The sequence below is a fragment of the Rhinolophus sinicus genome, chromosome 16 (genome assembly GCF_057876585.1).
Source record: "Rhinolophus sinicus isolate RSI-liver-muscle chromosome 16, RSI-T2T, whole genome shotgun sequence".
Taxonomy (NCBI): domain Eukaryota; kingdom Metazoa; phylum Chordata; class Mammalia; order Chiroptera; family Rhinolophidae; genus Rhinolophus; species Rhinolophus sinicus.
The window spans coordinates 51,613,190-51,634,645 of NC_142516.1; the positions used below are offsets into that span (position 1 = coordinate 51,613,190).

General features: G+C 39.9%; 1 protein-coding gene and 1 long non-coding RNA gene across 6 annotated transcripts in view; one reads left to right on the plus strand and one right to left on the minus strand.

The window, feature by feature from the left end:
• GLIS3 (GLIS family zinc finger 3) overlaps window positions 1–21,456 on the minus strand; it is a 471,393-nt gene that overhangs the window by 236,406 nt on the left and 213,531 nt on the right. The window lies entirely within an intron of this gene.
• LOC141571338 (uncharacterized) overlaps window positions 3,696–21,456 on the plus strand; it is a 31,771-nt gene continuing 14,010 nt past the window's right edge. The window contains exons 1-3 of one of the 2 annotated variants that reach the window (XR_012496099.2): window positions 3,696–3,815; window positions 5,542–5,770; window positions 14,190–14,292. This is a non-coding gene — a long non-coding RNA (uncharacterized LOC141571338). Of the gene's footprint in view, window positions 3,816–5,541; window positions 5,771–14,189; window positions 14,293–21,456 lie in introns of those variants that run through there. The other variant, XR_012496098.2, reaches the window with a different exon arrangement.

Below are 21,456 nucleotides of genomic sequence, written 5' to 3' on the forward strand. Positions count from 1 at the left end.
AAACCTCAGCTTACACCCAAATCACCTGGAGATTTGTTACACCTTCCGGTCTCACCTCTCGAGTTTTAGATTCAAAAGATCTTGGATGGCTCCTGGAATTTTTAATAAATACCCAGGTCATCCTAAAGCATGCATGGGCTACCACACTTTGGGACTCACTTATAAAAGAAGCGTGCATCCATCTCCACTCCCAGGCTTTTAAAGAGGTAATAGGCTCTCAAGATGCGACAAAATGAGCAAAGCTGACTGGGAAATACTCACAAAGCAGAAAAAGCAGAAACTCAGGATGCCCCTACTGGGTAACACAGCACACTTCCCATCCCTGACCGGGTACAGGGCAACATAACATAGTAGTTGAATATAAATCCTGGAGTCAGACTGCCTGGGTTCAAACCCCCACTCCACCAGTGATGTAACTTCTCTCTGCCTCACTTTCTTAACCTCGGATAAGGGAATAATCATGAGCATCTACCTTACAGAATTATTGGGAAGTTTAAGTAAACTAAAACATGCAAAGTATATAGAACAGCACCTGACATACAGGAAGTGGCCAATAATTGATCTGTGTATATCTGATGTGTATACGTACACAAACCCCTGCTTAAAACACAGAACACAAAATAGCTACTGGCAAAGCACCTGGCAGAATTCCATTATACAAACTGAGAGCCAAGGTGTAGGTTTCCAGTTTTATTCACTTAAATTTACACAAGAGTATGTTCCAATTATTTTCCCAAACTCTCTGGCAGCATTTCCATGTCTCAACTTCCCTTCCAGCTAGCCAATTTCTCCTTCCTCCCCAACCCAAGAGCTTGAAGAGTCTCCTTGCTCACTTACTGCCGAGCTAGGCCAAGCTTGGGGATGGTCAACGTCCTGAACCACAAGTCTCGAGAGGAACAGGGCCATTTCAATCTGCGTCCCCAAACCATGCTTTGGTTTCAGGTTGAAACAGTGCCCCACCTAAGCCATGACTTGGCATCCTCATCCCCTGGGCTTTGTCACAGAAGTTCCAGGAATTTAGTTCTCCTTTCTGAACATTGTTGAAGCCTTTTGCGGCTCATATACCTCTAATCACTCATCTGCTCCTCCTGATAACACTTCCTAGACGGCCGATGTTGCCAAACCCCACAACCTAGAGCAATTCAAGCACATTTCTATCCTTGTTCTCCATCTCGCTTCAGTTGTCAATCTCTACACTCCTTATTACCTCCTTTGTCACATATGGAGGTTCTACGCAAGTGATTTATTTTCTTATGGCTCTATATTTTATAACTTGATCCCTTATCACCTCATAAGAGATGATTTCCCCTAATCCAGTGATTTGAAAACACCGTCACCAGGAAGAGTCACGTTTGGGGCCCTACCCTTGTACCAAGACCTCTTCTTAGATGGCATTAGTTTAAATCGTCAACGCAGGACCTAGTTACATTTCAGTCACTTGGTCTCCATCATCCGTGTGTTACTTACAAAGCAACCACGATCCTGGTAAATGAGATTATGCCTTCATATTGTCATCAGGTATTTTCAAAGAACCACAGAATTCTAGAGCTGAAGCCAATCTAAAGATCATTTACTGCAATCTTCCTGATTTACTAGAGATAGAAACTTCTAGTTTAAGAGACTTGCTCCAAGTCACTTAGTTAGGGGGGCAGTACATATTAGGTTGGTGCGAAAGTACTTGCGGTTTTTGTAATTTTTAACCTTTTAAACTGCAATGCCTTTTGTACCAACCTAATAGTTTCCTGACTCTGTTCCAACAATCTTTCCACTGAAGTGATTTCACAATGAAGATATAAAAGGCATATTCATCAAATAAGTAGTTGGCACACAATGAAAAGGATGACAAATACATCAGATGACAGAACTGAGCTTTTAAAAAACTGAGGTGATCTGACATGATGGAAATAAACGAAATAAAAGATATTTAAAAGGGATTAAAATATAGTCCTAGAAATACAGGTTTTAAAAGTAGATTTTAGGATGTTTGCAGAAGCTTTAGCCATAGTAGCCCCAAACTGGAAATAACCAAAATGCCCATCAACGAGTGTATGGATAGGCAAATTGTGATATAGTCATACAAATGGAATACTACTCAGCAATAGAAAGAAATGAACTACTTAAATATGCAACAGCAAATGAATCTCAAGAAGATTATACTGCACAACAAAAAAAAAGCTAGGAACAAAGTGTACATAGTGGACGATTCTATTTACATAAAGTTCTAAGAAAGGCAAATTAATTCTCTAGTAACAGAAAGCAAAGAAGTGGTCGCCTTAGCTCAGAGCTGGCAGAGGGATTGGCTGCAAAGTGACATAAGAGTACTGTGTGTAGGGTGATGGAAATAGTTTACATATTTACTTAAGTAGTTTCACAGGTGTATGCATTAGTCAAATTTCATGAAACTTTATACTTAAAATGAGTATATTCTACTGAATGTAAATTAAAACCCAATAAAGTTGATTAAAAATACATTTTAAATCTGTAGAGAGTGGGAAAAGCTTGATTAATAAGTCCATCTACTATCCCATGAGAATTATGGTCACATGTGAAAAAATACACTGAATTTTAAACAATTATAAGCTTACCATGGAGCAACAAAGTGATATAATTGAGAGAAAAAAAAGAATGCAATCTTATAGAACTATATTTTTCAGATTAAGGGAAATTATAATTCCATTACACTATTCATTTGTCAAAATATACCTATAGTGTTATGCTCCATTCTGAGCACCAAATTAATTTTTGCCTCATTACAAACAGAAATATATGTTAATTGAAAATGTGTTTAAAACACAAATAAATTGAAAGAGGAAAATTCAAACTGTCCATTATTTCCCTACCTCAAAATCAGCAATCATATGTTGGATACTAAGTACATATCTTCCGAATCTTTTTACTTTAAATACGGGTGTACGTATGTAACACAAAAATGTAATGATGCTGTATATACCATTTCATAACCTATCTTTTTTACCTAAAAATATAATGTGACTTTCTTTTCATAAAGTTAAATTTAGTTATTATAATACCTGCTGAGTACTCCACAGTATAACCAATCTGCTATTCTTGAAAACCTATTCTGGGTTTTTCCCAGCTTTTTAAAAAATTATCTACAACTTTAAAATTAATACCCTTATAGCTAAATTTCAATGCAGAACATGAGAAATTCATGAGGAGTAGAATTCTCACACACACAATAAAGTATGCACATTCTTAAGGCTTTCAATAGGTACTGACAAATTGAGAACCATATTTAAGGGACACTGACAAACTGGAAGGTGTCCCAAAAGTGATAGCCAAATGTCTATGTAACATGTCCTTGAAGCAAGCTAAATGGACTGGGTATATTTGCCTTGGAGCAAAGAAAACTTAGGAAGGAAAGATGAGTTTTTGTTTCCTTGTCTGCTGCTTTGTTTCTTATTTAAAGCTGATTCAACAATATACCAGGATACCTTGGGAAAGGGTGAGTTCCTATGTTGGTTATTAAGTGATTCCATCTCAGCTTTGAAACCACGCTTCTGTGCTGTGCTTTGTGATGCTGGGGGGAACCTGCAACAACATTTTTCCTTTGCCAGGCAGTTCCGGGGTTGTTCCCTGTTAGCCTCTACCAATAGGGAGTTATCAACGGAAACCGTAGGAGGGAAAAAGGGCTGGCTCCTTCCATGTTCTTCTGTTCTCATCAGCATCACCCCAGAACAGTCCTTCATCTTGGCAGCAGCAATGGATTCCAGCCTGTGGCTTTCCCACCAGTCCCAGATCCGTCCTCATCGGCACAGACTTTCCTCCTTGGATATTTGGTTCCCAGTTCCAGGCTTGTAAGTTTTAATAATTCCAACCTCTCCTCTTTGTTCCCATCTCATAGGGAGCCCGATGTTTTCTGCAGGTACTTCTTTCCCCTTTTTACCTTTTCATTCCTCCAATACCTAGTTTGGGATTATTAAGAATTATTTTGAATTAAGAATAACAATTCTTTATGTTGAATTCTCTCTGTTAAAATGACTGGTGTGATTCTCACTCTTCAGTGGGCCCTGACTACTAACACAGTTCCCTATGACTGCAGCAGGGTACACTGAGAAGGAATTACCTCATCTAGTTTGTTGTAAAGGAAATTCCTGGACTGAGAGAAAATTATGCCAGATCAAGGTTTGGAAACTATTCTTCTCAATGGAATCCTTTTTGCAAATATAATCTCCCACCAAACTCAGTATGTAAAGCATATAAAAGCAGAGTTAAAATAGAGGTATGGAGCATGCTGTGCCTACTTGAGGGGCCCCACTCCACCAACAGCTTCTACAGAGCCCTGCTTCCACCTGCCCTCCCCCACCCTTCTGTGGAACTCTTGGGTTCAGTACAGCCCAGTCTGGCAACCACAGATCTAGACAATTTGAGTTCCCTTCCAAATCTTATGATTCTCTAACTGTATGGCCCCAGGGCTCTTTGGAGATCTTTATGGCTCCAATAATGGCCCAAGCAGAACTGGAGATTCCTGCCTGACATACACACCAAGCTGTTCCATCAGAAGCCCCATCTTTTGACCACAAAAGGAAACCAAGAGATCCTTTCTAGCTAGGCTGGGGTAATGTAGTGAAGAAACCATTATAATTGTGGTGCTACCATTCTTACTGTCAAGGACAGGTCAGCATTTTTCACTATGATCCCCCTTCTTTTGGGGGTTTCTAACATGACTTAAAAAAAAAAATCTGCTCGAGCTTAAAACTTGGAATGAAAGCTCTTGGCTGTACTTTCATTGAAGCTACTAAGAAATTGTACACCCGAAACCAATGTAACTTTACTAACAATTGTCACCCCAATAAATTTTAATGAAATAAAAAAAAGAATGTATTTAGTTACTTTAGAGCTTAGAAAAGGCACTGAAAGTCCTAAATAAGAGTAATCTATGCTTTGAAATACCCACATTCCCACCCCCACCCCCACCAAAATGATTAAGCTTCTTTTATTTAATAATAAAAAAAAAAAATTCCAGGCCATTTGCTGCAAGTGTAGCCTACCTTCTTTAGGATAATTGTTAAAGTGAATGAAGTTTTGGTAATGCTTAAACTCTTCAAATGTAAAGCCGTTTAATGCAAACAAGATAGAAACAGAAACTCATAGACACAGACAATAGTTTAGTGGTTGCCAGAGGGTAAGGGGGGTGGGGGGTGGGGGGTTGGGGGTGGGAGATGAGGGTAAGGGGGATCGAATATATGGTGATGGAAAGAGAACTGACTCTGGGAGATGAACACACAATGGGATTTACAGATGATGTAATACAGAATTGTACACCTGAAATCTATGTAATTTTACTAACAATTGTCACCCCAATAAATTTAATAAAATAAAATTAAAAAAGAAAAAAATGGTTTCCCTGTACCATGTGCCACTATAGTTTAGTTTCGGCTTATATCTTTACCTTCTTTGATCCCCTGAAACAGGGTCACATTGCTTTTGGATCAAATTCCAAATACTTAAATTGTGCATAGACAATACTCCTAACTTACAAATACTTTTTTCTTTATACCTTTTCAACAACTTTCAACAAAGGTGGTAAATGATAGGTACTGGAATTATTCCCTCTTCACTGAAGAAAAGACTGAAGCCCAGAGCGTTTGACTTGCTTAAAATCCTGCTAAAAGCCAGACTAGGAAAAAGACTGCCGAGATGCCTGCCCTCTACTTGCTCCGAAAGGTAGCTTTCCTTCCTACACTCCTGCAGTTTCTGCAAACCTGAAACAACTTGTTCCACTGACTGGATTTTCTCACTGGTTCTCCAGGTAAGCTCGCCCAATCAGCATAGGGCAGGACAGTTTGAAAGTCCTCACCCTATGCCTCTGCTTTTGGGACACAGCTCAAAGAAATGCCTTTATCCCTAAGCACGTCTGCAGTGCTGGAGGCTGCAGGCTACAGAGGCAGAAAAACCTGGACGGTAATCCTAGCTTTACCTCTCCAAACCTGCAGAATCAGTCTCCACTTCCACCTCTGAAAAATGAATTAAAAAACATTACCTCAAAGGTTACTGTGATCATTAAAAGTACCCAACATACAAGAGACATTCAATGATAAACATAAACATTACCCTTCACAAAAAGAGAAGAAAAAAGAAATAGGTACGTATTTGACACTGAGAGAGGACACTATGAGTACTTGCCTCCTAACAGATGGAAAATAGGCACAATCCTTTAAGAAGATTACAAACAAGGATCTGTTTGGAAAATGCTGTTTTAAATGTCTGCGCAGGTATCTGCCTGCTTGGAAGACCTAAGCAAGTGTACTCGGCCACTGTGAAACCTGGCCTCACAATTCAATGGGAGTCTGTGCACCATGATTCCAAAACCACCCTTTTTTCCAACTCCAAAACACCTCACCTGTTAGTTTACCCCTTTATTTTCCAACCATCCTTGCATTCATAAGCATTTCTTGAGCATCTGCCATATCTCAGGTGTTGTGCTAAGCACAGGGGATGCAGAAGCAAGTAAATCAGGGCTTAGATTAGGGTAAACTGAGAGGCATTCGATTCAATACACTATTTAAGGGGGCTCTAAAAGCAAAGTAATCAAGATAAATAACACTTTAACGCAAAGTTTTCAGTAATCAACAATACCAAAAAATCCACTAGGAACAAAATATCAAAATTTTAATTTAAATAAAGACAAGATAATAAACAATGCTATGCTGAGCCATACTAGAGCTGAGGCAAAAGGAAAAATTAGTAATACTAATTCTTTTCTATGTTAAATTTTAATATTTTGACCATTAAGATTTTTATGTGTGTTAATACCAACTACTTCAAATCTTACAGTGAAATATTATTTATCTTGATTAATGAGCTTTTTGGCATTATCCCCCTCCCTCTAGATTTTTTTTTACTCTAATCCTGGCTATGACTAGGACATATCTTAGAGTTGGCTGGAACCTGAAATCCCAGACAGTCGCCAATGGGAGAAATGTAGGGCATTAAAGATACATTACAGATACCGATGCTGAGAAAGATAAAGTGAGGGGGCAAATAGCACAAGTGGTAGCAGTACCTCAAAACAGGCCTTCTACTGGATCTTCTTTATGCTACATCGTACAACCTTTATAACCCTATCACTTCTGAAGAAAACAGCATTTGAAGAATGGCTCTGTTTGCCATCCACAGTCCTTTTACACTCACAGCTCCACAGGGATACAAGATTTCCATAGCCAGGGTTTCTACTCTACAAGGCATTTTTCCAGGCTTGCCTGACTGGCTCTCAGTCAAAATGGTAGAGTCCGCTCCAGGAATAACTGGCCATCATGGATCCCTTAGCTGTTCTTGGGTTACACAATGAGCTTCATATTCAATGCAGGCCAAACACTCAAATTCCAACATGTCACTGAGGATTACCATGTTATGTTTTGTACCAGACAAAACTGGTACAAAAATGACCCACTTGATTTCTTTTCAAAATATTTGTAAGCATCTAGTTTCTCTCTCCCAGCCTTCCCCATCCTGTTCTCAACCACATTCAACCCTGTCTCCTTCTGTTACACATACTTACCTCTGATGGCAGAGGCTGCCAGCTGTTTAGTACATCAGACTACATTTCCCAGCTTCCCTTGCACCTACACTTGGCCATGTACCTGAGTTCAGCCAGTGGGATGTGAACAGAAGAGACTTACCTATTTTCAGACCTACGATGTATAATCCTCTTTTCCTTTGCTCCTCATCTGGTTAAACAGAGAGAACACTGTAGACCTCCAGGATAATGGACTCAAAAGTGGATTGAGCATGGGTCCCTGGATGAACATGTGGAAAGCCCCCCACTAGTTGGAAATAAACTTTGATTGGAAATAAATAAAATAAACTCTTGAGACTTGGGGGTCTATTGTAGCAACTAGCCTAATCTGACTAATATTACTTTGCCACCTACACTATCTGATCCTCCCTGGCAGGCTCTGTATCTGATGCATCTCTATATGTTCAATAGTGACCTGCACACAGTAGGTGTGCAATGCAATTCTATAGGAAGCTAGCCACGTCTGTTTCCCTCTAGAAACTATTATAAACAAGCATCTCCACCACCATTACCAATAAATGATTAATGATAAATTGCTCTCCATTTCTTTATACTCTCAAACTTAAAGATGTAGGCAAAACTAGTCCCAGAAACCCGTTAATTATGATCACTAAATAAATTGATTCGTGCTTCTTAAATTATGTACTTCATGTGCATAATCAGCTGATAATCTAAACAAACAGCCAAAGACAGAGGCTGGAGTCAGAATGGGAGTCCCAGATACATACTTGAGTTTTCCTCTGGAAAGATTTCTAATACACTATTGTGTTTTAGGATATGTTTGTGCTCTGCGCATATCACAGCTGACATCTTGTCAAAACCAAGGGAAATAATTGCATCCCTGAGTAAGAGTATCATACAGGCAGCAATTTAAATGTGGCAATGCTTATCAGCACCGATTTACTAACATTTTACTGTATATAACCATGCGTGGTAGGAGGAAAAACTTACACATTCTTACCAAGATTCAGGCATTGAAAACAAAATCTGTCATGCTTCCAATTCAAAAGATAGAACAAAGGAAAAGAGAAGAAAATGAGAAGCTGTGTTTCTTCTTCATGGAAATAAACTTTTAAAGAAATCTAACTCCTAAACTTTCAACTTCATTTGAGATGGGGTGGGAAAGATATAAGACATTTTGCTCAGGTCTTGAGGGAAAAGAAAAACCACCTATCTTTGGAGGTTATTAAGCTAACACCTCAGCAAGCCGCAGGCATGCTACTCATTTATTACACAAAACCGAAATCTTCTGACAGTCCATAATTATGTGCTGAGAACTCTGATGAATAACTCCTCATCAGAAGGATTCACGAAACTTTGATCAGTGTCCCGAGAGGCAGTGGGTCAACATGAACCTTGAAATCTGATTAACATCACCCATCCCCATCCAGCATTCTGAAAACACTGTTTGGTAGCTCTCCACTCTTCACTTGGATATTTTGAAAATATAATTTTGTCAAACATCCTAGAGTAATTATAAAAAAATATTAGCATTCACTTTGAAACAGATTTAAGATGGAATTTATATGACTGCCCATACAAATTTCTCTAAACCTTTTTGTTCCTAGGCCAGTGATCATAAAAAAGTCAAGTTTCAGGGCTCAATGATATACTATAATAGGGGAGTAACTGGCTATAATTTAGTACTTCATCCTCTGCAAGTGACCAAGTTTTTAGAAGGGCTGAATTTGAGGTGGTGATGTGTTTGAAATGAGTAATCCACACATCCTTTCCTGTGTTCCCCTTGGTTTTAAGATATATGAATCAGGGAACAGAAATTTGATTAATTGAAGCTAAATCATTTGGAATAGAAACAGAACCTATGCCTGTGGTTTCACTGATGATTTGGTTCATGCGCGCACGCACGCTCACACATGCGCAGAATGAAAACACAATTTCCCTGTGGTCCCTCCTAATAGGGTTAGAGCAGGAATGGCAAAAACACAAACAGATGCCACCACTCCTCATTACTGCAGTCAAGGCAGACATTACTAATCAATGCTCCACTCTTTCCAACTGAGCCTGACAGTCTATAATCCTGATCACAGCCCTCTAGGTAGTTGCTACCAGACAAATGGAACTGAACTCATTTCCAGCCCTGAATTTGTCCCATAATGAATGTTTGAAATGGACAAGACATTAGAATTAATGTTGTTCAACTCCCCTATTCTATAGGTAAAGTAACAGAGATGCAGACATGTATTGACTTACCAAAGGTCACACAGCCAATCCTCAGGGATTTTTAAATTGAAACCTTTGGATTATTTTTATATTCTCTCGGTATGATTTATACCATGGAAGATGTGGACAGTGAGGTTTAAGAGTGAAGGGGTTTGATAAAAATATTTCATGTGATTCTGCATACCAAGCCAAACAAAGTGCAGGGAACACTATAAAAATCACTCTCTACTTTGAAATTTACGCAAGATGATCAGTAAAGCTTACCATACCTTTGCCTTATGTACATTTGCTTACATCAATAATTTCTGATAGCACTTGCTACTTCATGCCAGAATAAAAGGCAATGCATGCAGAAATTGTCTCTAGAGAAACAAACTGCCTGTGTGTGACCATTCTGGGTTCACTGTCATTTATACCATGGTCACATCTGATTTCCCACCTCTCTCCACAGGGTCAAATAGAGTCACTTGGAGCTCAGTTACCACTCAGAGTCTAAGGCCAGGTTTTTAAGAACAAAATACAGTGACTTTTCGAGGGCCAGTTTAATAAAGCTTATTCTGTGTTTTTTGGCTCAGTAGCATTAAAAATACAACAAGGAGTCCTCTGGGAAAAGAGAAAACAACTATGAAACTCTCAAGACTTCTGATTTATCCTCCTTCACAGGTTAGACAGTGGAGTGATTCGATACCCTCCTCACCCCCACCCTGTCTTCTCTCTCTCTCTCTCTCTCTCTCTCTCTCTCTCTCTCCCTCCCTCCCTCCCTCCCTCCCTCCCTCCCTCTCCCTCTCTCATAGACACACCTCCAACTTCCCTTACACTGAGAGGGGCCCTGAAATTTCTTTTATTTTGGGGTTCTCTAAATGTGAAGAAGAACCCTTGGTAGAGATGGATGCGCATGGAGAGGGAAAACTAATGGCAAACTGCTAACGCTAGCAAGCCAAAAGCCTCCAGCACGTTCTCCGTGATGGAGGAGAAACAAGCACGGGGAAGGGCTTCACACAAGGAGACAGGAGGAGCAGCTGGGGAGGAGGTGGAAGTGGGTGACGGAGACAGGGAGCCAGAAACAGAGCTGTGAGGAAGAAGGGGGAAAAAAGGCTGAGCAGCCGAAGGCTGGTGGTTAAAATAACTCGTGGTAACAGAGTGTTCTTTGTTACCACACACTGCTCTTTGTTATCACACATTACAGAAAGTTATAAACAACAGAAGCATGCCGTACACTAACGCTGTGCTTCAAGCTCCGGGCTCCGCTGACCTCACACACTCCCTGGCTTCCCCCTCGTGTAGACAGATGCTGTTTCCAGAACACCGCGTCAGGACTGTGGTCATTAATCTGTACATCTCGATCTACGCATACGAACCTTCTATAATATTTGGCACCGTGCTCTTTGCAAAGAAACTTTTTGCATTCACACTGATGCAGGTCAGAAAGAGGCTGACAGCACTGGTACCATCTGTGATGAAAAGTGAGGAGCAAATTTTATAAGCAAAACGATGTGAAATTTGGGGGCGAAATTTAAAACGCACAGAGAAAACGATCTCGTTTGGGTTTATGCATAGAATTAGATACTCAACAGAAACGACACAACAGCTTGCTAGTGAAGGCAGCGGACAGACACGTCCCAGGCTCAGTGCCAGGAATGGATGCCTCTGCTGAACCTTCACACTCTCCCTGCTTTGCTCCACATCCTTCACACGCTATACAACCAACTTTCTCTCCTCCAGCTCCGCTGTTTGCCCTCACATTTACCAAGCACCCTGGGCAAAATTCATTGAGTAGATGACACGAGAAGGAGAGGGTACACCCAGCCCTACTTCCTTCCACGATGCCCACCTTCACAGCCAATGGAGTCAGTCAGTTCATCTCCTCTCCCGCAAGGCCCTCCACTTTTCTTTTCTTGCCAAATAAGGCACATTCTCCCACAGAAGTCAACACTGATTTTCTAATTGCCAAAGCTCTCAATCTTCACTCTACTTGACTTCTCGATTGCAGTGGTTAGACACTAAAGAACACTTTCTCCTTGATCAAAAAGCCACTGCTGTGCTAGTCTAGACCATTTCTCATTCTGCCTTTATAATCCAACACTTTGCTTCCATCACTGAAACTTGTTTATTTACCCGCTCTTTAAACGTTGATGTTTTCTCAGGGTTCCCTTTTCTTCTCATTTCTTACTCTGCAACCTGAGAATGCTCTGTTTCTCACTCGGATGTTAGCCAAAGATGGTGCCTAAGTCATCCATGGATGCCCCTTAGCAGGTACACAGATCCTGAAACAGGAGCGTGCCTGACGCATTCTTGTCATCACAGCCTGTCATTTCTCATTCTGTAATCTCTCTCAGGTCTCATTTCCACTGCCACCTTCTCATTTCATCCTGTCCAGGTGACAGCCAGAGGTATAATCCTAACTCATCCCCACACTTAAACTTTCTCTCCTGTCCATTCCATCCTTAAGAGGACCACAACGAGTATCCTTCTAAAGACAGATGTGCTTCATATCCCAACCATACTTAAACTCCTTCAACCACTTCCCTGCACCCTTACACAGGTGATGTCCAAACTTCACAGGGTTAGAAATTCAATGTCCCGACAATCTGGCCTCAACCTCCAGACATATCTACCACTGCACATACCCTCAAGTCTAAACTTACTCAACACATAGTTTCAGTCTTCTACCTCTTGAAATACATGTTCTTTTGGCCTAGGATTTACTTGCCTCTACCTCAGTCTCGTGAATTCTCATCCCCAAGTCCCAGCTGCAGCATCATGACCTCTATGAAACCGCCCCAGCCCCACCCTAGGGCAGTGAGTCATTCATTTCCTCCTCTGAGTTATCAGAACACTTACCCAGCATCTCTATTATGTCACTGAACATGTTACATTCCAAGTTATACCATGTGGTATCATACTGTGAACGCTCATAGATCAGAATCCTAGTCTTGGTATTCCCGGTACCTAACAGCACCTACCACATGAGCACACTGTTTATTATACTGGGTGGAATTCGATGAAATTTTAGAAAGGATCTTCCAGAAACAAATCTTTAGCAATCAGACACAGGAAATTGTGAAAACTGTATGTCTCTAGAGAGAAAAAATGACAGAATGTATTAAGAAATAGACTTATTTTCCACCGCATATCCTTCTGTAATTCTTTAGTTTTAGCACATATGTATACCATCTTTCAACATAGTCTGAGCAGTCTCTACAGTATATGCCTGGCATGGTGTAGAGTGGGGATTTGAGGCGTCATGGAACAATGTCACTAACCAACAAAATTCATAAGCTTGGATAGCGCTGTATAGATTATTCTTTTTTTTCCTCTCAATTCCCACAGAACTGTGTTGTTCTTCAGCTGTAGTATTTTTCAGTCTATTTGATAAAGGAATGATTCATGTAAGTGTCCTCCTCTATGCTGGCTTGTGAGCCCCTAGAAGGCAGGGACTCCCTACTCCCCAGCCCCATGGCCTCTGGAAGCTTCTAGTATAGTGCTCTGTATACTCTTGGCACTCAATTTGTAATTGTTTTATTGAGTTGGACTGACCCTGAAAATATGGAAACGTTTCAAATGAAGAAAAAAGCAATAATTGTACTTGTTTGCAGCCAATAACCCATGTTAACTGGAAGCGAGGGAGAGAAAACCTAAAATATTGCTAATAAGTAAGAGCAATAAGTATTAGGTTTCCTATGGTCACATTGAGTGCAGAAGTAGAATAGCTGTAAAAACATATGAATTATTTTTTCGTCTCTTATTTAGGTCACGGATAAACATATATTATTCCTTTCCCACTTATGTTGGCAAAACATGTATTTTCCTTTCAAGTGACAGCCTTCCATATATGCATAGCCAAAACTGTATAGAACAACTACTAAGTGAAGATGAAAAAACATTTTGAGATGAAAGAGAAAAAGGGAAATGGATTCTGAAATGATATCCTTACAGACAAAAATAGGAAAAACGATCAGCAATTTCCAAATAGATCTAATGTCTAACTCCTCTGGTGAACATACCCAAACTAAATTCTCTAGTGCCTGGGAAACAGTTTGAAAACTCCCTGCTATCAAGAAGAAAAAGTACAGGATGTGGACTCTGCCCTCATAGAGGTAAAAATACATTTATATTGACACCCACATTAGAAGTTAGAAAACAATAGGAGATTCACGAAAAAAAGTACAAAAACAGAGGATTCATATATGTGAGAAAAATATGCATTGAGCACTTAATATGTAAATATGCATATATGGAAATATTTTTTCCTCCCTCCCTCCCTTTTTCCCTCCCCCTCCACACCCAGAATTGTTCTTTCTGGCCTCTGAACACATTCAGAGATTTACCAATCCCTGCTTATCCCATTTTCTATTGTTGATTTAGTATTATGGTTAGCCACAGCAATCTAATTACCCCAATAAACTTAAGATTGCTTGCAGATACACTCCACATCTTATTCACTAATAAACTCTCAATGCATTTGCTACAGTGGAACATAGCTGACATAATAGATGTGAATTTGTCTTCTACGTCCACACAACCTACAAGAATTCTACTTTTCAAAGAGAGAAAGAATAAAGAAGACAGAAGAAGAGAGGTTAGTACCATGTCGATGAATCCTTTTTATCAGGGCACTTGCAACAATTAATTTAATTTATTGACCTGCCTCCTTTTGGGAGTATGAGATTTTATTTACCTTAGTAGTCGCATAGCCTAACCCAATCCTTGGTATAAAACATATGCTTAATACATTATTTGGTGAACCAATGAATTAATTAAAGGGGAGAGGAAGGTAAGAAAAATAATATTGTCCCTTAATTAGTACCCACTGAAACGAGAGATGAATGAAAATCAACAGAATTACAATCCTCCATTATTGTTTCCATCCTAAGTGTGTGTCCTAAAGTGAGCTGATAAGGTGTCTGCCTCTGAAGCCAAATTTGAAAGGATAGTATAAGTTAAATTTCACAGACAATTATCTTCTTTCTTCTTAAAACTGGCTACTCACCATTTCATACGGAATTCACTTCAATAAATATTTCCTGAGCACCAACTATACACCGAGTGTGTTTCTGATGCCAGGGAGGAAGGAGAGAATAATACCTTGTGCCTCTCCTCAAGGATCTTAGAATCTAGTGTCCTTTTCCTTGTAAATTGCAGTACCTTTTATTATGATGCTAAAAAAAGAATGATAATATTTATAAAGTCCCACGTTTTAAAACCATGGCCAAAGTGGATATACTAATACTACTTTTCAAAAAGACTAAGTACTTCACAGCTAAATCCTACACGGCAGCTGGCCAGTCCAAAGGGCCTCATCCCAAAAGGCCTGTCTTCATGCCTCAGAAAGAAAATGGAATAGACAGCCCTTCAGATGGAGTTACCAATTACTTAATTTTGACAGAAATATCTATATCCATGTGTTCATGTTAAAACAAAGCTGGTGGAAACACTCTCCCCCAGAACTTCCTTTAATCAACATGTAAATGTTTGCTTTACTTTTTGTTATGGACTAGTCCCAAATATTTGGATCTTGGCTAGTTTTCCATGTCTCTTAAGAACCCAAATGTCTGTCACAGTTGCAGTGTGGCAGTTTAAGCTCAGGTTCTGTGAGGGCATCACTCCATTATCTAAAGGGGACAAGTATCACCTATGAAATAGCTCAGTTTAATTAATTTATCTCAAATTAGAAAAATGAAAATACCTGAGAAGTCTACTCTTGTAATAGTTGGCAATTTTTTTCCCTTCCCAAAAGTTTTAAGAAAAAACAAATATATGTTCTATGTGTATATGTTTGTATGAATGTACATATTTATTTCTATAGGTATTAAAGATAATACAAAACTGTATTTACATACATGCTTTAAAAAATTCAAGCAACATATGAACAAAGGGGAAAGGAAAATAGAGTACTATTTCAAAATTATTGAGAAATTGCTGAGGAAGAATATTGCCAAAATCTAAAATATCCAAAACATAAACCATTCAAGTTTCAGTTGTCTTCACTAAAGGCATAGTGAAGAGGGAAAAGCCCATACTTCGTGTGATCAAAAAGAGGAGCACTACCTATTATTCAATGTGGTACCTCCCTCTCTGTCCCATGTTCTTGGCATAGGGTGTTACATCCAAGAACTTTGCTCTTTGTTCCCTTCCTCTGCCCTGTGTCAGGGGGAGCTGTCTTGTCTGGGCTCTTAGGGGCGTCAGAGGTCTGTTTCTGATTTCTGTCCCATGTACACCAAAGGGCTTGTCCCAGAAATCCATATTAGGCATACAGATGACTTGCCCTGCCTCACCTCTTCTACAAAGACCAATACCTTCATCATCTTCTAGAAAACACTAGGCTTCTTAGTGCTAGCTTCTTGCCTATAACCCCCAACAGATCCAAAATGGGAGTCGTGGCTTAATCAGTATTTGATTCGAGCTTAAGAAAATCCCGTGAATTCATTCATATTGAGGATCAGAAACGGACTCACCCTTGAAAACAAAACAAAAGACTTGTTTGTAGTCCCTGTGGAGTGTCACAGGAGAATTTGTATTTTAATGTTCTTTGGGACTTTAAAAAAAAAAGAAAAGTGTCTTTCCAGGCCGAATCAGATGAGAGAGGGCTAAGGACAGCTTCCCAGTCTGATGAACCCATATTGCTGTCCTGCCTGACACACCCAGGCCACCTGGTCCTGGCATGGAATCCCAACCAGAGGCACTCAGGGTGGCATGAAAGTTAAGGACACTGGACTCAAACAAGTTCAGGCTCAAATTACACCTTGGCCACATGGTAGCCAGCATGGCAGCTGTGTTTCTCAGTTTCTTCATCTGCAGGGATTCTAACAGTACCTCCCTCGTAAGGCATGTAAAGTGGTGGGCATAGCCTCAGGCACACACATGCCCACTTAGAACCTGGCTGGCATTATTCCTATTACTGCCATTGCTGGGACTCCCATTAGTATGGCTGCCAGTATGCTCGAGTCATTAGATTCTATGTTCTGTGAAGAGACGCTTCATGCACAGCACAGTGGCTACAACTGCAGGCTCTAGAGTCCGACTTCTAATGCCAGCTGGGCCATTTTGTATTATAACTTAGGTAAGTTCCTTGTAACCTCTCTGTGCCTTAGATTCCGTTTATAAAAAACAAACAAACAAAAAAAAAAAAACACGGATGACGATATCCAGGGAATTATTGTGAGCAAAGTTAATGTATGTAAAATGTCTGCAAGAGTTGTACACAGTAAGCATTTTTCCACTTATCTTTAGTGTTTGAAATTTTAAAAAATGTATTAATTATAAGCATAGAGATCACTTAATGTAAGTTGAGCATTTTGCTAAGCTATACACACGCACCCACATACATATGTATGTATGTACGTATACTTTATTACCCCCATTTACAGATGAGAAAACTGAGGCACAGAGCATGTAAGTAACATGTTAAGTGGCAGACTCATGGTTTAAATTCAGGCCATCTGGCTCCAGAGTCCGTGCTCTTAATCACTCACTATGTTATACTGCCTGGAAAGATATTAAAACAACGAATGAATGTGTTCCTGTTGGAAAAACACTGAAATGAGTCAATCACCTTGACCCTAATGTTCTCAATGAGCATGAACAGCTCTTGCAAAGTGTGCAGGAAGGGAGGACAAAGGCATGTGGAGGTCACAGGAGGACCAATTCAGTGTTCCCTACGCAGGATTGGCAGGGGCTTTCCAGCCAAAGTTGGGACACCAGAGTGGCCTAGACGCATAAAGAAACTCGGGGTTTTGGCCCTGAATCCAAAGTCATTTCGTTTTTAGCACGTTCTAAATTGACAAGGAACAAATGCTTATTACGGGCTTGGCTTTCTATGGTACCGTGAGGAATTGTAAATCATTTGTAGATAATCTGAAGACTGGCTATGGGTCTTAAGGACGCTTACAGGAGGCCAAGGCATCTTTAGCTCACTTCCTAACCCCGCAGGGAGGCTGACTCGCACACCTACAACTTTTCTACACTGCAACTGCAGCAGATGTGCTGGACTTGGTGTTGCCAAACACCTTTCATTTGAACGTTAGGCCATTTGAGGTCATAGATATATTCATTGGTCCCAATAGGACAAGTCGACTAGAAGGCCTTCTCAATTCTTCAATATCTTTGAGGCCTCACCTCCTAAAATCCCACTCCAAAAAAACGTAGGAATTTCAGGTCAACCATGTGTTGAATTAATACTTTGCTATTGATGAATTCTTGAGAGTGATTCCTTGCCTTTCTCATCCTCTTTGAATTCAGTTTCCCGCAAATGTCTCAAATGTGGGTCCTTCTAAATCCCCTTTTGCGTGGATGCTTTCTAATAAAAGACTTTAAGCAATCTAAAATCTCAACCAAAAACACCAGAGGATGGACAGAAAGAGAAGGGGAGGAACACGGCCGGGAGGACAGAGGGGCTGAGGAATAAGGAAAATCAAAATGGGTCAGTGAATTCTTAAAAAGACAAACATTTTTCACCTAACCAGAATAGCAAACATTACAGTATTTGCTGATAGATTCTGTTGGTGAGGTGGGGGAGAAACTGTCATGCTCACGGCTAGTGAGAGTACAAATCAGTCCAATTGCTTATGGGGGTGAAATCTGCCAACTTCTGTCCAATTTTAAATGCACACACCCTTTGGACAAGACATTCCTTGATCATAAAGCTTACCACTGGGTGTCATCTCATGCTACACCAAAAAGACATCCACATTCTGAGTACTTCTAAGTTTCAGGAGGGATATTAATGAAAGAGTAACCACGGACATACAAATTAGTAGGTTGGTGCAAAAGTAACTGTGGTTTTGCAATTATTTTTAACCTTTTAAACTGCAATTACTTTTGCACCAACCTAATACATAGTATGACTTGGTCTTTATTAACAAATTATGTTATAACAAACCTGATGTCCACGTAGATGGTGAGCATATTTGCTCGTATCCCTTTGGTTACTAGATTGGGAGATTTGTTTAGGTGGCTGCCATGTTTTACAGAAATCAAGGGTAAGGCTTACTGGATCAAGGAGTCAAGCTAAACTGTAAGGGGAATGGTCTGGGTTTGAGAAAAGGGAACGTATGGGTTCTACTCTCTCCTCTGCCAACAATTCCGTCCTCTTGAAGATTTCATTCCTCTGATTTCCCTCAGAGGGAATGAATGACAAACATGAATTAGGAATAAATTTGCTTCATTTTGAATGAATCCATCAATACTTGGGCTAAACAGAGCTGAACCTCAATCTGCCCACACAGAAAGAAAAAGGAACTAACATTTAAGAAGTGAGTCCCTACTAATCGCTTGGCATTGTTGTTCTCCATTACTTCTCTTCAGCCTGCCAACAATTTGATAAGGTAAATATTATTATCTTCCTTTTACAGCCTAAGGAACTAAAGCTCAGAGGAGTTAAGCAAGGAATCAAACCCAGCTGTATTAAACCCCAAATCTGGCTTCTTTGCTCTTTGCTGTATATTCTCTACACCCAGAAACCCAGACTTAAAGAAAACAAAAATTCTCCGTCACAGATTGTGTCATAACAGGAATACATCTGAATGCAAAGCAAAAAGAAAAATGTATTTTTAAGGGAAAATAAGGAAAAAGAACAAGGTAAGTTTGTTCACCAAAGGATTAAGTAGATAATTCTAAAAACACTTTTCTGAATCACCAAAAGTGACTTAAAATCTATGTTTCTACATAGTGCTAAAATAACCAGACGATTTGTTGTTAATTGACTCCATTTAGACTAAGGTAAATATGGGTGTTAGGTTCTTTTTTCCTACCAGTTGTGTTATAAAGACGTAGACTGAATCATTCCTACACCTAGTCCAGGAATAGTTTCAACTGAAAGGTCATTTGTATTGTTAATTCGTACCAAAAACAAAAGTAATGCATTCATCCTATGAATAACTCCAGAACTCTTAAGTTCTCAAAGGCCCTTTCTTCAATTTGGTTACCATTTATTATTTTTACAAAGTGGGGTTGGGGGGTGAAGGGGCAGAGTCCTTACTTACTTAAATCCATCTAGTGGCTGAAGGACTAAATTAAAAGTTACAGTAGAATATCTTTAATCTGAGGTTATTTGTAGTGAAGACTACCTCTCTGAGTTTGGGAGTTATCTGAGATACAATCTAGTCTTCTGAAAAAGGCTGGAGGGAGAGGTGAGGGAGAGGCAGAGATGGGTGAAGGGAAGACAGCTTATAAACTGAGGGAGGAAGGGGAACAAAAGATGGAATAAGCTAAAATGAAGTTACTCCTCCCTCCTTGGGGAGAGCTATGTTTGCAAGAGAGACCTGCAGGTTTGGAGAACAGCACATCTCCAATTGGCTGGGGCAAGAGTATCCTATCTTAGAATTCCCTGCCATCCAAAGCCACTTGGAACTAAGGTTGCCTCCACCCTAAAGTAAGGGACAAAAGGAAAATATTCTTCCCGGGTTGAGAGTAAAAAGGTATGTGTGAGCTTCTGCTTGAATGAGGACCTATACCATAACAGGACACCTAACCTGTACGAAGAAATAGGGAGAAACATGGACCTAAATGAAACCCTGAGCTTCAGGGCTCACCTGGAGGCAGAATTTGGGTTCATTGGATGCTTTTGTCACTTTCTCACTCTTCAGTGAGAAGACAGATGAAGGGAGACAACATCTCCTTTGGCCACATCCACTGGCTTCCTCCCTCTTCTGGGACTTTAGACTGAAGACATCAGAAGTTGGTAGGGTCATTTAATGCAACATGTTAGAGACTATAACAGTATTACACACTGACCAAAATATTTTGCCAGGATATTTTCGAATAAATACAACCATGGGTGTTTTGCTGTGCTATTGCTGTAGATGTGAAACACTTTGCTCAATGTCAGAAATATCTCATTATATTCTGACTATTATCAACATGGGGAATTTACTGGGATCATGTCCCAAGAACCCAATGGTGCCAAGTTTGCATCATCCCCAAAAGTACTGGGAAGGCCCACTACCCAGTTAAAGGGGAAAAAAAGCAGAATCCTGAGATATGAAGTTTCTGTTTATTTGTGGGTCATTTCTGGGCTCTATTCTATTCCATTGGTCTATCTGACTCCTTGCTATATTATTCTTATAGTTTTATGTATGCCAGAAATAGTTCATAACTTTTTGAAAACAAGGTCTCAGTATCACACGGAGCGGCCCACATATTGTTCTCCACTGCAGGACTAAAGGATTAAAGATGTGAGAGCTGGTGCAGTTGAGAGATATGAAAATAAAAACAAATATCTGAGAATTGGATTTCTCACTGAAGCTAAGGAAGGATCCACTTTCAAGACTTTGTAACACTTTCTTACTTAAATGCTAATTCCCTCTTGCAATGCTGAGTAATGAATGCCTTTTTAAAATTCTGCAGCAACACACAGAGCCATGCCATTCACTGACCTTGGAATATTCCTAATGAGATGGCCCTCTGTAATACAAGAATTACTGATGGGGGATGGGGATAACGAATGGGGGAAGTGGAAGATGAATGATAGAGAAGGGACACGGTTAACATTTTCCATGAGCAAGATCGATATGCCGTGTAACAGAAACATAATAAATCACTTCATCAACTAACCCTTACCCCTGAAGAAAGCAACTCACAGATTTGGCAGCAGTATCCAGTAAACAAATTACCCTGAGAGATTAATTGGATGTGAACTAAGGCCTCTGCAGCATTTCTTTCTTCCAACTGTATATAGTAGTACAATTGTGCCTTAAAAGTATCAAGATGGCTCTAAACTTAATCTAATTTCTAATTTATTG